Here is a 13,134-nt window from a genome sequence, read left to right on the forward strand (position 1 = left end):
TATGACCCCTTCTGGCAGCTCAACGGGTATCCGTTGATTACCCACGTGTGCAGAGACCAGCACTCTGGGCATGCCAAATCGATCCACCGGCTTGAGAGAGGAGATCTCTCTTGACCGGGATCGGCCAGGGGGGTGAGTGCGACAGCCTCACTAGCTCTGGGTACCATATTTGGTTCTCCCATCGCGGGGCTATGAGGAGCACTGAGTGGCGTGTTTTCCCTGACCCTCTTTATTACCTGTGGTAACAGAGAGATCGGAGGGAAAGCATACAGCGGGCGGCTGGGCCAGGTTTGGGCCAACGCATCCTCGCTTTTTGAGAAAAACCTCGGGCAATGAGCGTTGTCCTTTGACGCAAATAGGTCGACTTCCGCCCTGCCGAACAGGTGCCACAGCAGCTGGACTGTCTGAGGGTGCAGGGACCATTCTCCCAGGGGAATGTTGTACCTGGACAGTCTGTCTGGACCGACATTCAGGTGGCCAGGCACGTGCGCGGCTCTCAGCAAGCGCAACGAGTGGTGAGCCCACACTAGAAGGCGCTTCGTCAGATTGCAGAGATTTCTGGATTCTGACACCGCCCTGTCGGTTCACATAGGACACCACAGACATGTTGTCCGAACGGACTAGTACGTGGGGATCCCGTATATGTGGGAGGAAAAAGCTTGAGCGCGTTTTCGACCGCTATCATCTCCAAACAGTTTATATGGAGGCATTTTTCCTGGTCCGACCACAGGCCAAAGACCGGTTTGCCCTCGAACAGAGCGCCCCAACCTAAGTTGGATGCATCCGTCGAGATAACTTTGCGGCGTGAAACGGCTCCCATTATCACTCCCTGCTGGTACCAATCGGCCGCTAACCAGGGTCTCAGCGCTGAAACGCAGCTCTGAGTCACTCTGATTCGTATGCCGCCGGCCACCCAGGCTCGGCGAGGCATACGGGCGTTCAACCAGCGTTGTAGGGGGCGCATATGTAATAGTCCCAGCTGAAGCACTGCTGCAGCTGACGCCATATAACCCAGCATCCTCTGAAACGTTTTCAGGGGTGCGGCGCTGCCCAGCTGGAAAGACGCGGCCAGGCACTAGATACGGCGCGCACGCTATATCGACAGCCGGGCCGTCATTGCCACAGAGTCCAGTTCCAAGCCCAGAAAAGGGGTTGACTGACTGGGCAGTAATGAGCTCTTGGTCCAGTTGACCGTGAGACCCAAGCTTTCCAGGTGGCTGAGAAGCACAGTTCTGTGAGAGATCAGTTCTTCCTCTGACTGTGCTAGAATCAGCCAATCGTCCAGATAGTTCAAAATTCGCATACCCTGACCTCTCAGGGCATGCGATGTGCAAAATACACATCTGCAGTCGCCTTTTTAGGGGACTGACAGAGCGAAATGCTTTGACGGCTCATATGCTCATAAAAACATTATTTTTATTTGCTGTCAGTGCCCGGATTCGAACACGGGTCTCTGGCGCGAAAGCCTAGTGTTCTACCACGTGCGTGTGTTAAAACCATAGGTTAAAACAGGCCCGTTTACTGCAATATTAGTATTTCCAGCCACCTGAACTTAGAGGGGGTTGAGAAATGTGTGAGAATTGGAGGTTGGTCCGGCCTCAAAACACTCTCTCTTCCTCCAGTGAGTGAGGCATTTTAGAGGCGGGTTCGCTTTCTGAAGTTAGAAAGCTGGCCGCGAGCTCGAAATGAACAGCATAATTTTTATATGTTGTCAGAGCCCGGATTCAAACACGGGTCTCTGGCGCGAAAGCCTAGTGTTCTGCCACTGTGCCACAGGGGGAGAACACATAAGCTTTCAGTAAGCGTGAGCATATAAAAGAGCGTCACGTTTTGTGTCGGCGATCATTTGCAGGCGTGCGTGTTTTAAAACAGGCTCGTTTACTGCAATATTAGTATTTCCAGCCACCTGAACTTAGAGGGGGCTGAGAAATGTGAGAGAATTGGAGGTTGGTCCGGCCTCAAAACACTCTCTCTTACTCCTTTTGCCGGTGAGTGAGGCATTTTAGAGGCGGGTTCGCTTTCTGAAGTAAGAAAGCTGGCCGCGAGCTTGGAGCGAACAGCATAATTTTTATCTGTTGCCAAGGCCTGGATTCGAAAACGGGTCTCTGGCGCGAAAGCCTAGGGTTCTGCCACTGTGCCACAGGGGGAGAACACATAAACTTTCGGTAAGCGTGAGGATAAAGAGCGTCACGTTTTGTGTCGGCGTTCGTTTTGCAGGCGTGCGTGTATTAAAACAGGCTCGTTCACTGCAATATTCGTATTTCCAGTAACCTGAATTTAGAGGGGACTGAGAAATGTGCGAGAATTGGAGGTTGGTCCGGCCTCAGCGGGACTCAGAACACTCTTTCTTTCTCCTTTTGCCGGTGAGTGAGGCACGCAGGGTGCTGAACATTGCTCGTCGTGACGGCGTTTGTTTGCAGGCGTGCATGTATTTATAACAGGCTCGTTTACTGCAATATTGACGTTACCAGAGTGACGCGCGCGAACGGGGCGCGGGGTAGCTTTCTTGTAACGTAAAGGAAGCTATCCCGTGGCCGCCCGCTTTCTGACATATCCCTTGTGAGTGGCGCCGTTTGCGCGGCTCGAACAGAGGGGAGCTTTCAGCGGCGGCGTCCTCGTCCAGCTCCTCTGCCTCATCCCCTGAAGTGGCGGCGGCGCGGGCGAGTGCCGGCGGCTGTGCGGCCGGGAGGGGGGGGAGAGAAGCTCGAGGGAACGGATCCGGCGAGCTTCTCGTTGGTCTCTGGGGGTGGCGCTTATTTCTGCGCGGCCCCGCAGGGACAGGCGGAGTGACAGCTTGCGTTGAAAGCTTCAAGTCGAGCCCACAGGGTCGACATTGAGAGCTCTTCGCACTCTGGGAGTGCGGTGGCGGCGTGCTAGCGGCCCAGGCAGAGAGCGCAGATGACGTGGCGGTCTCTGTTGCTGAGCGGCACGAGCCGCAGGAAAGACGAGGTATTTTTAGAAAAACGCCTCGTGCTCTTTTAGGAGAGAGAAAGTGTGTGACGCAAAGGCGAACACACACAGCAGAGAAAGCATATGTCGCCGGATGGCGTAGCAGGCACGTAGCCTGAAGGCGGCGAAGACGGCCAGCTTCCTCAGACGCTTCCTAGGCTTGCTGGTCGCTTGTTTCAACGGCGGCGGCTCTAAAGATCCAGCGATGTGAAGAGCTTCGCTGAAGACATGAAAATTAGAATTCCAGTCTGTGAGCCCCTCTTTTATACACGCTAGCCACACCCGTTCTGGCGGGCCAGGCGCGTGGAGGGCGCGACGTCACGCAGGGCTCACTGGTAGGCTGCTGCAGTTGCCGCAGGACAGCCAATGAGCACGCTCGTACAGCCTGCTATGGTCTGCTGTCTGCCGCACTGCGTTGACAATAAATACAAAATTAAGGATAATTTTTGGCTTCAGATCTCGAGAAAAGACAACTTTACCCGTAGCGTAAGCAACTTACGCAATACGAGAGAACCTCTCGTAAGAGAACTTGCGTGTCTGGAGCTCCCCTGTTAGCTAACATTATACATAATAAAACGTGTTTTTACAGCAAAATCACAACTATACTATACTGTGTAACGTCTTTACACCTTCAACAATTCAACAGTTTACTCTACAGTAGTTCAACACATGCAATTTTAACACAAGGAACCGTGTTTACTCACATTTGAAAGCACTCGCGTCGCCGATCTCTACGATGTTTGATAATGACGTATCCTCTCGCGTGGCCTCCTGGGATAGAAAAGTAACCATCGTTTTTATTTTTTAATTAATGAGGTGTAAAATTTACAACAATAACTGGCTTAGTCAGAATACACAAAAATATCATTGCTAAAATAATATACAACTTAGGAAGAGGAAATTAAACGAAAGTAAAAAATAAATACAAAAAGCAATAAACAAAATGACAAAGGAAAATAAAATAAAACAACAGTTAAGGGGCTTCAATTAAGTTTAAGGCATCAATAAGATTAAGAAGTTTTTTTGCTGTTTTCTTCTTCATGAACAACAAGGACTTGCAATGCAAATTCTCTTTTGAAGACAGAAAAAAGAGGCTGTGTTTTTATCCATTTACATTTGTGGATGAAAAATGTACCTGAGATAATTAAAGTGTTTAAAAGCAGTTCATAGTTTTTGTCCTTCAATATAATTCCAAATGTGATATTATCTCTGGTGAAACTGGGAGAGAGCCTGGAGATAAGGCTCCAGCCAATCATACATGTCACACCAAAAAGTGTTACTATAAGGGCAAAAGAAAAACAAATGATCCGTGGTCTCTATTTCCTCATCACAGAATATACAGTTGGTTAGATCAAAGTTAAATCTACGTGAGAGGAGTTCTCTTGAAGGATAAATGTCATTCATGACTTTGAAGTGAAGCTCTTTAGCTTTTGGTGATAAAGGTAACTTTAAAAAATCTGTGCGCAGTTTCTTCAGAGAAGAATGAGTGAAAATAAGAGAAGCCGCATTTCGGCTGTATTGCATTGGGTATAAAGTCAGAGTAAAAGAGATCACGGAACACTTTGTTTTGCAAAGTCCAACTACAGAACTGGTGACCAGCAATCATCAATGAAGGGAGAAGAGGAGGGTTGAGCAAATTAGGTAGTGCATTTTTTGCCATCAAAAGGAAGGCAGAAGGGATGCTTTGTATAACCATATCATAATGTTTACGATTGCACTGAAAATTTAATTTTGTACCAAAATCTTCAAAAGATAAAACATTGCCATAACTGTCCAGTAAATGTGTGACAGACCAAATGTTGTTTTCCATCCATTCATTGAAATACAGGGACTTATTCCTAAAGAGAATGAATCTGCAATTCCAGATGGGAACATCATGGGGAGTAAAATTGTGCTTGTACAATAGTTTCCAAAATAACAGAACTTGTGAATGGAATGCAGACAGCTTTACAGGAAGTTTTGGAATAACAAAATCACAGTGCAAAAGTAAATCAATACCCCTGGAGACATAATACCAGAAGCTATTACTGTTTGCTAGAAAGCATCTTAACCATTTAATCTTACAATCAAAGTCTATGGCTTGTAGTCCACCATCTTCATAGTCTTTCACTATAGTTGCTTTTTTTCAGATAATGTGGTTTTCTTTTCCAGATGTAATCAAAGTTTAATGTATTGATGGACTTAGCGGCTTTTTTGGGGATAGACAGAGAAAAGGCTGGGTAAATACACCTTGAAAGGCTTTCCATTTTTGGTTATAAAGATTCGACCAAACAGAGAAAGATCTCTATTTAACCATCTGTCTAATCTTGATTTACATTCATCCAGTTTGTTCCATACATTTAATGTTTCACTCAACTTAGTATCTTTAGTTATATGTATACCAAGTGTTTGACTGCAGTTTTAATAGGGATACCATAACCTGCCTCAAGGTGGCAGTCATGTATAGATAACAACTCACACTTTATTAGATTCAGTATTAACCCAGATGCTTTTGAGAATGAGTCTATAGTTTCTATAACCTTTGGAACCTGCTCAACATTTTTAAGAAATAGAGTGGTGTCGTCGGCCAGCTGACTTATAACTACTTGGTTATCAAAGACATTTAACTGTTCAATATCTGAATTTTTAATGAGGATTGACAACATTTCAGCTGCAATTATGAAGAGTGATGGCAAAGCCATCATCTTTAACATGCTCATTATACTCAAGTAGATCAAAGGACAAGGCGAACATTATTGTGTATTGATCTACCTCTCATAAATCCTGATTGAGTTTCACTTATTATTTGAGGAAGACCCTCTTTAAGACGATTTGAGAATATGTGTGTTAGCAATTTATAATCATTATTTAATAATGTTATCGGTCTCCAATTGTCCAAGACTTTGGGATCTTTGTTTGGTTTTGGAATGAGAACAATTACACCTTGCCTAAACGTCTCTGGAAGTGAATGGTTAATTAAAGCTTCTTTAAGTGTTTATTCATTTATCTGGGGAATAAAACTTTAATTTTATTAAAGAAAGCCTCTGATGCATCAGCTGAGAATCTAGAAGAATCTAGATTACTGTAAAAGGAATAAACTTCATTGATTATAGTTTTAGGATCAGAGCATTCATTTTCATTAACCTCCTCAGACCCCGTGTCCACATCGTCCACATACGTGGACATCACATTTTTGGCTGTGTGTGTTGGAGAATTTTCCCTTGATTCATGTCTAAGTATGATGCAATGAAAAATGACAAGCATGAAAAAATAGGTCTGAAAAGGATGAGAGAATGGAAAAATACCCAGTATGCAAGGTGTCAAAATACTGTATGAAACAAAGCACCATTATGTGAGGTTTGATCAATAGAGAAGACAGTTCTAACTGTGTCAGGGTCACCAGGCGTGACAGAGGGGAAGAGATAGATTTGAGGGTGCCCATTGGGCACCTAGCGATAAGAAAAAAGTATAAGACATGAACACTGGCCAATGTAACTTTAGATGTCCGGATGGCCAGCCGGCTTCTCACTTTGTTGCTTGTCAATAAAGTTAATTCTTCTGACCTGGAACCTCGATTCTGAGAAACTTCTTTGAGACCTGAACCAAAAAGAACTATGAATTTGCCACAACATAATTGGTGAGCCAGCCAGGAGTGGACGAGGGGTCGAGGAGTGGCCACGGTGGGCGTGCTGGCAGAGGCCTCACAAAACAAAGGCGCGCCATAAAATAAGGTAAGCAAATTTTTGCTTATATTTGTTTTGTGTTGCCCCTGGTAAGCTAACGCCCGGTTGGTGACTGCCTCGGTTGGTGACTGCCTTAAATAAAAGACTCCACCAAAAAGAACCTAAAAGTGATAAAAGATAAGGAGGTAAAAGGAGGGTAGGTTCCAGGTTTTGAGAAACAGTGCATGCAGTAATTGTTTGTCTGTCCATAGGCAGGTGCGTATTCCATTCGCATGAAGGTGCATTGTACACGTGTGCGTCACGGTATTTTATGTGAAAAGTGCGTTTGCAAAATTATATTTTGTATTGTCCCTAAACGCAGAAGGTGCGTTTTAACGTGAGAAGCACGTTATTTGTGTACGCGAAAAGTGCGTGCCCACGCGAGAAGCGCGTGTCTCAAACGCAGAAGGTGCGTTATAACGAGAGAAGCACGTTATTTATATACGAGGGCGTATTCGCATGAAGGTGCATTGTACACGTGTGCGTCACGGTATTTTATGCGAAAAGTGCGTTTGCAAAATGATATGTTGTATTGTCCACAACGCAGGAGGTGCGTTATAACGAGAGAAGCACTTTATTGTTAGTCTTATCTGTTGTATTGTGTGCGCACGTGATCTGTTTTATGTGAGGAGAAAAGTGGTTTGTGTTTGTATGTCTAAGTGATTTTTCATCTTAAATATAAAGGAGAAAAGACGTTTCGGAGAAAATTAGCAAAAGTAATAATAATAATAATACTAGGGCTGGACCCGAATATTCGAATATTCGTTCGGTGGGTTTGTATTCGATTTGAAAATGTGACATTCGAATATTCGTTTTTTTTTTTTTTTTTTGCACACCTGGGATCCCCCGCGAAACGGTTCTCATTCGCGCTTGAATAAGGCCGGCGACACACTGGCTGCGTGGAGTGAGCGTCTCAGCTGCGTGGCGTGTCCGTTTTTATTTCGGCTCCCATGTTAACAGGTTGGAGTTTGCACACTGCCTGCGTGAGACATGCGTCTCAGGCGCGGCTCAAGCCATGCGGAAAACGTGCATGCTAGAAATAGAACCGAGCCCAGTGTTCCAGCAACGGGAGTGTTCTCTCGCTAGAGCGCAGAACAGTGGAGTTTGTATGGACCGAAGTGCATGCCTGAGCTTGTGTTTTGGGTTAAGCTGCGTTGCTTTGACATTGTGGAAAATAGAATAATAGAAACAAAATGTATTAGCCTTTTTACCCGTTATTATCAATCTAAATTAATCTCGTTTTTAATTTAAATTAATTTCGTTTTTTTTCCTTTATTTAAATTTCGTTTTTCTTTATTTAAATTTCGTTTTTTCCTTTATTTAAATTTCGTTTGTCTTTATTTAATTTTCGTTTTTCTTTATTTAAATTTCTTTTGTTCCTTTATTTTAAATTTCGTTTTAAATACAAAATTTAATTCTTTATTTAAATTTCATTTTTCTTTATTTAAATCTACTGTGTCAGTAATTTGTTAATCAGAAAAATATTAGACTACCTTAAAAGTATTGCTTAATTTAACAGACCTGTGTGCGTGCGTTTTATATCACTAGTGCAGTGTCCGTTATCGGAGCATAAAAAGCCCTGCCCGCATGAGGCGCGCCGCTTCCCACTCGCGCTGTTCTGTAGTTTATTAAAAGTGTATTAATTCTGAATGTTTCGCGTCTCGCATGTCCATCTATATTGCACCAAATGCGACACTGCACTCCCTGTGAAGTCGATTGGATAAAAGGTTCTCGAAATAATCAAAATGCAAACGGACATACCGACACATAGGGAATACTGCCTTTATTAGAGAGAAGAATATGTTCAGCCCCCTCTCTCCGAAGCTTCGAATATTCGATGTTCATTACTACCGAAGCTTCGAAGCTCAAAAAATGGTATTCGGACCAGCCCTAAATAATACCTTATATTTATAATGTGTTTTAAAAAAGTGTTAGGCTATAAACTAAGAGTTAGAAATTATATTTGAGCAGACTTCATAGAAAGGACGGATACGCAGAGATAAAGTGCTTTTTAACTGAGTTCTGTGTTCTGCATAAAATCACACTTGAGCCACTGTCCCGAAATTGTTACAAAGTGACCTTGGCACCGCTCAGTGTGAAAAAAAGGGAGTAATTAGGCTGAGAAAGCTGAGACAGACAAAGGCACATAAAAATAAAACTCTTACAATAAATAATTTTTGAATCAGAGTTATTAAAAGTTTAATGGATGATAAAACAAAAATTGATGACAGGAAAAAAATAAAAAAATAAATCAAGATATCAATGAACTGAGAAAATTCCCCAAAATGGGCTTTGTCGGCTGTTTGGCCATCTTCCGGACTGTAAGCGTGATCCGGATAGGGAAACACAGCCCATATTGTCAAAAGTTTGATTGATTGACTTTGTCTTTTCATTGTTACAAGAAAAATAGAAAAAATTATAAATAAGTGTGTGAGAGCGGCTTTGCGTGTGAGTGTGACACTGTGTGAGTGTGTGTATGAAATCCAGGGTGTATGAGTGTACGTGTGTCAGAGTGGCACTGCGTGTGTGTGAGTGTCTCTGTGCGCGGCTGTATGTATGAGTGTACGTGTGTCAGAGTGGCACTGCGTGTGTGTGAGTGTCTCTGTGCGCGGCTGTATGTATGAGTGTACGTGTGTCAGAGTGGCACTGCGTGTGTGTGAGTGTCTCTGTGCGCGGCTGTATGTATGAGTGTACGTTATAGCAGACTGAAAGCGTTTGTATTGGGATAAAGAAATAAGGAGGGAGAGAAGTGACAGAGTTTTTTTTTTTCACCTTTTGACACCTGAAGAAAAGTACACATGTGGTCTAGAGTGAGAGATTTTTACGAGGCAGAGGAGACTAGATTGCGGAAAGAAGAATGATTTTCAAGAGGCATTAAAACTAACCAAAGGTATTAAGAATCACTTCTGGTTAGAATAGATAATGAAGGACAGAGACAGGAGTTAACAGACCAAGGGAAGGATGAGCTTTTGAAAAAATTGACAGGAATAACAAATTTGAACCAGGTTGAACGAAAATGGCCCTTAGTGGATTGGCGTGATATGATAAAGAAAACAGTTAACTCTTGAAGACCTGAGACCACACTTGAACAGATTTGACCTTCCCAAAACTACTACCTTTTGGATTCATTGCTGACAAAATCAGAAATAAAGCTAAATCCATTGTACATCCCATACCTGAAAGGAAATGCCTGGTACACTTGGCCTTGGGGTTTTGGAGGAGCCATGATTTTGAGGAACATGTATATGGTAGTGAGCTCAAGGCCAGAAAAGTGGGAAAGTGACACAATCGTTAAAGCCGGACAGGGAGGAGAAATCAGACCAGCACAGGTAGATAATTGGACACTGGAAAAACTGGTGGTAGTGGTAGTTTTGAGGAGCAACCCCAAACATACCAGTCATATGTTGGTAGAAATTCATGAAAAAGACAGAAGTGCAGTCAGTTGTCAAAAAGAGCAGTCAGTAACAACTGAGAATGTTGCAACGATGGACAAATAGGAGAGGAAACGGGGAGACAAATCTTAAACAAAAAAAATGTAATTAGAAATAATTTGGCTTTGCCTCTTCATTGTTACAAGAAAAAATTAAGTAAAAGTGTGTGTGGGCGTAAAATGAACAGATTAGGACTGTTTGAAAAAGAACGATATTCATTTATAAAGAGAAACTAGAATTATGAAAGAACACTTGTTTCTCTCTCATATAGCAAAAGTAAATGGTGACTGTGATATGAGAAAGAGAGGCAGAAAGGAGGGGCTGCCCCTGACAGAGAGAGGAGGGGCTGCAAGAAGAAAGTGAGACTGCATGTGTGTGTGTGTTCTCTGTTAAAATCTCTGTTACCATAAATTACATGTTTATCTCTGTAAAGCTGCTTTGAAACAATCTACATTGTTAAAAGCGCTATATAAATTACTTGACTTGACTTGTGTGAGGAAGGAAAGGAGGGAGACAGAGAGAAAGAGTTCACCTTTCCTAGTTCTGACTAGCATATAAACCAGAAAGTGAGCAACCATTTCCAACATACACTTTGAACAACACTTTGAGAGATTTTATTTGTAACTGTCGTCCCCACCAGTGGACCTGTAATAGAGGAACTGCATTTTTAAAATGCCTGAGAAAGACTAATGAAATATCTTAATAAATGTCTGACCACCAATGTCTGAAAACTAGTTAAGAATAGATGCAAGCTGGGGTTAGTAAGGTATACTAAAAAGGAGTGAAACACACTGATAATAATTAAGATTATAATGGCATCAACACCTGTAGAGATACCAAGATCAGAATATTAATTTTGCAGAGATACTATAGGACAACCCTCCAAAAATGTGGAAAGAAGCCTAAAAACAAAATGACCAGCTGAGGGAACATTAGATGTGGATATGTGCAGAGACACTGAAACATTCGTAAAACATAAATAAATAAAAAGGTATTCAAAACAGTTTGCTAAGAGATCAAGTAAGACAAATTTCACAAATACCAGGGAAACACCAATACAAATAATTGATAAGAAATTAACCTGAAAGAAAATATAAAAATTGCTTAAATGTTAGTTGACTATGGGGGAATTAAATTAATAAGCAGGCCTAACAGGGATTGATATGGAGGATTGCGCAAACTAGTGGCCATCAAAAACACTGGAGTTTTCTCCTTAGTATAAGTGGTTTGTGTAGTTCCCAGAGGAAAATCAAATAATTGATCAAAAGGTTTATAGAAATATCTGACATTTAGAGATAAAATATATATATAGAGAGAGACATGCTAGATGTGGGTATGACTGACCTGTTATATAAAGACGTAGCCTATGATGTTTGCATCTTGTTGTCCCTGCGAGACAGTTTTAAATTTGAGCCATTGCAGAAATTGAGATCTTTGGATTCCGTTAACTTAAAATAACTTGTGCATTGTCTTGAATGAGCAGGATTGGGTGATCACGCTAAACAGACATTTTTAACAGCCATACTGTATTATACACATTTCACAGTAATGAGACTCATTGATTTAATCCTAAAATGCTTGAGAGAGTAGGGATCGATATAACGAGTGATAAAAATACTATATATGTGACTGAAAATAAGGCAACTTAGACAGATTGAAAGGCTGCTATTTTCTGCAAACTGCAAAGAAGAAAAATGCTTGCTCTTTTCTGCAAAGAAGAACTTGCTTTATTAGAATTGCATGGGGAAACTGCTGTTATCAACCAGATGAGACTTCTGAAATTCAGGGACAATTGAAAGAGATGGTTGCAGAATTTATAAAGGATGAATTTGATTAATGCGGATCTCTGAGTGTTCAATTTCCAGATGACACCAGACAGCACTTGGGACGGCTCCCTCAACATAACCAACAGCAACTGGACTGTGCAACAAGTGAGAGCGAGAAACATAAGGACACGGCTGCAGAGAAAAGAAGAGGCGTTCGGTTGGTGGGCCTTCATCCCCTCTGGAAGAGGAAGCTGAAACTTCTGAGGGGCTGGTATGGACAAAGACTGTGTTGATGCAGAAACAACCAAGAAAACATCCTGCCATCATGCAAAATCATCATGCAGACTCCGTGGCTTGGCCAAAAGCCAGACCGAGGAGAGGCAGAGAGACAACAGCATCCAGAGTCAAACCACTATGTCCCAACATGACACCAGACCCCTGAATGCCAACAAAGACTGACAGATCAAGTGCATCGGATGAGGAGGGAAACACTCAGACAGCAGCCCAACCAGTTCAACTGATCGCTGGTCCAAGCAGAAGGACTGCATCCTTTACTGAGTGGGCACAGGTGATGCGTTTTCAATGATCACTACAGAGACCGCTTCAGATTTCATTGATTGGCCATATTAATTGTATTTTGATTATTCACTGGTCCAGCAGCAGTTCTCTATATTCTGTGAAGCTGACACTCTCTATTTGCTTTCTTTCAATAGACATTAGTCCAGATGTAAGCATTAAAAAAAAATGGGAGGGGAAGTGTTTGCATGACTCAATAATTAACTACAACTGACGCTGAACTTAGCATAGTGAGGGACTACTACTGCATTAACCAACTAGGGGTAAATGCATAATTAGATAATTGATGATGTTGTCCATGTTGAACAGAGAGCTTTTGGGCTCAGCTTTATAAGCTTGATTGATACTGAGCTCTCTATCAGGAAAAAAAGAGGACATAATATGTTCAACAACAAAACATATGGATGATAAAGCTATGGTGCTGGTCACTCCATCTTGGTCAATAGTTTTTTTTTTTAGGTTTAGAAATAAAAATAGTAACTACACAAATTACAAACACGTGATATCACAAATGCTGTCATTACCAGGGATTACACGATGTTAATATTGTTGGTCATGAATTCGAGATTATGCTAAAATCTCCAGTCATTTAAAAGAGCGTCTCATAAGCAAAAAGATTATGAAGAGAAATTAAATTAACAGATGAATGACAAATCAGATAAGAGAAATTGATAATGGTTCTTTCAAATGACAGCATGTCCAGACCTACCA

At 42.2% G+C, this 13,134-nt stretch overlaps 3 long non-coding RNA genes across 3 annotated transcripts in view; 2 read left to right on the forward strand and 1 right to left on the reverse strand.

Annotated features, from left to right (window-relative positions):
- The first annotated feature begins 6,729 nt into the window (after positions 1-6,729).
- The window catches only part of LOC309512811, a 115,630-nt gene continuing 109,225 nt past the window's right edge, over positions 6,730-13,134 (forward strand). The window contains exon 1 of the long non-coding RNA XR_014211195.1: positions 6,730-6,796. This is a non-coding gene — a long non-coding RNA (uncharacterized lncRNA). The remainder of the gene's footprint in view (positions 6,797-13,134) is intronic.
- Positions 6,924-9,505, forward strand: LOC309510422. Its single transcript, XR_014210363.1, has 2 exons — positions 6,924-6,975; positions 7,201-9,505. It is a non-coding gene; the product is annotated as an uncharacterized lncRNA (long non-coding RNA).
- Positions 7,494-11,060, reverse strand: LOC309510469. The gene is made up of 2 exons (XR_014210371.1): positions 10,570-11,060; positions 7,494-10,212 (listed from the first exon to the last, which is right to left on the reverse strand). It is a non-coding gene; the product is annotated as an uncharacterized lncRNA (long non-coding RNA).

This window comes from Leuciscus leuciscus (assembly GCF_965113295.1).
Source record: "Leuciscus leuciscus genome assembly, chromosome: 1".
NCBI lineage: Eukaryota > Metazoa > Chordata > Actinopteri > Cypriniformes > Leuciscidae > Leuciscus > Leuciscus leuciscus.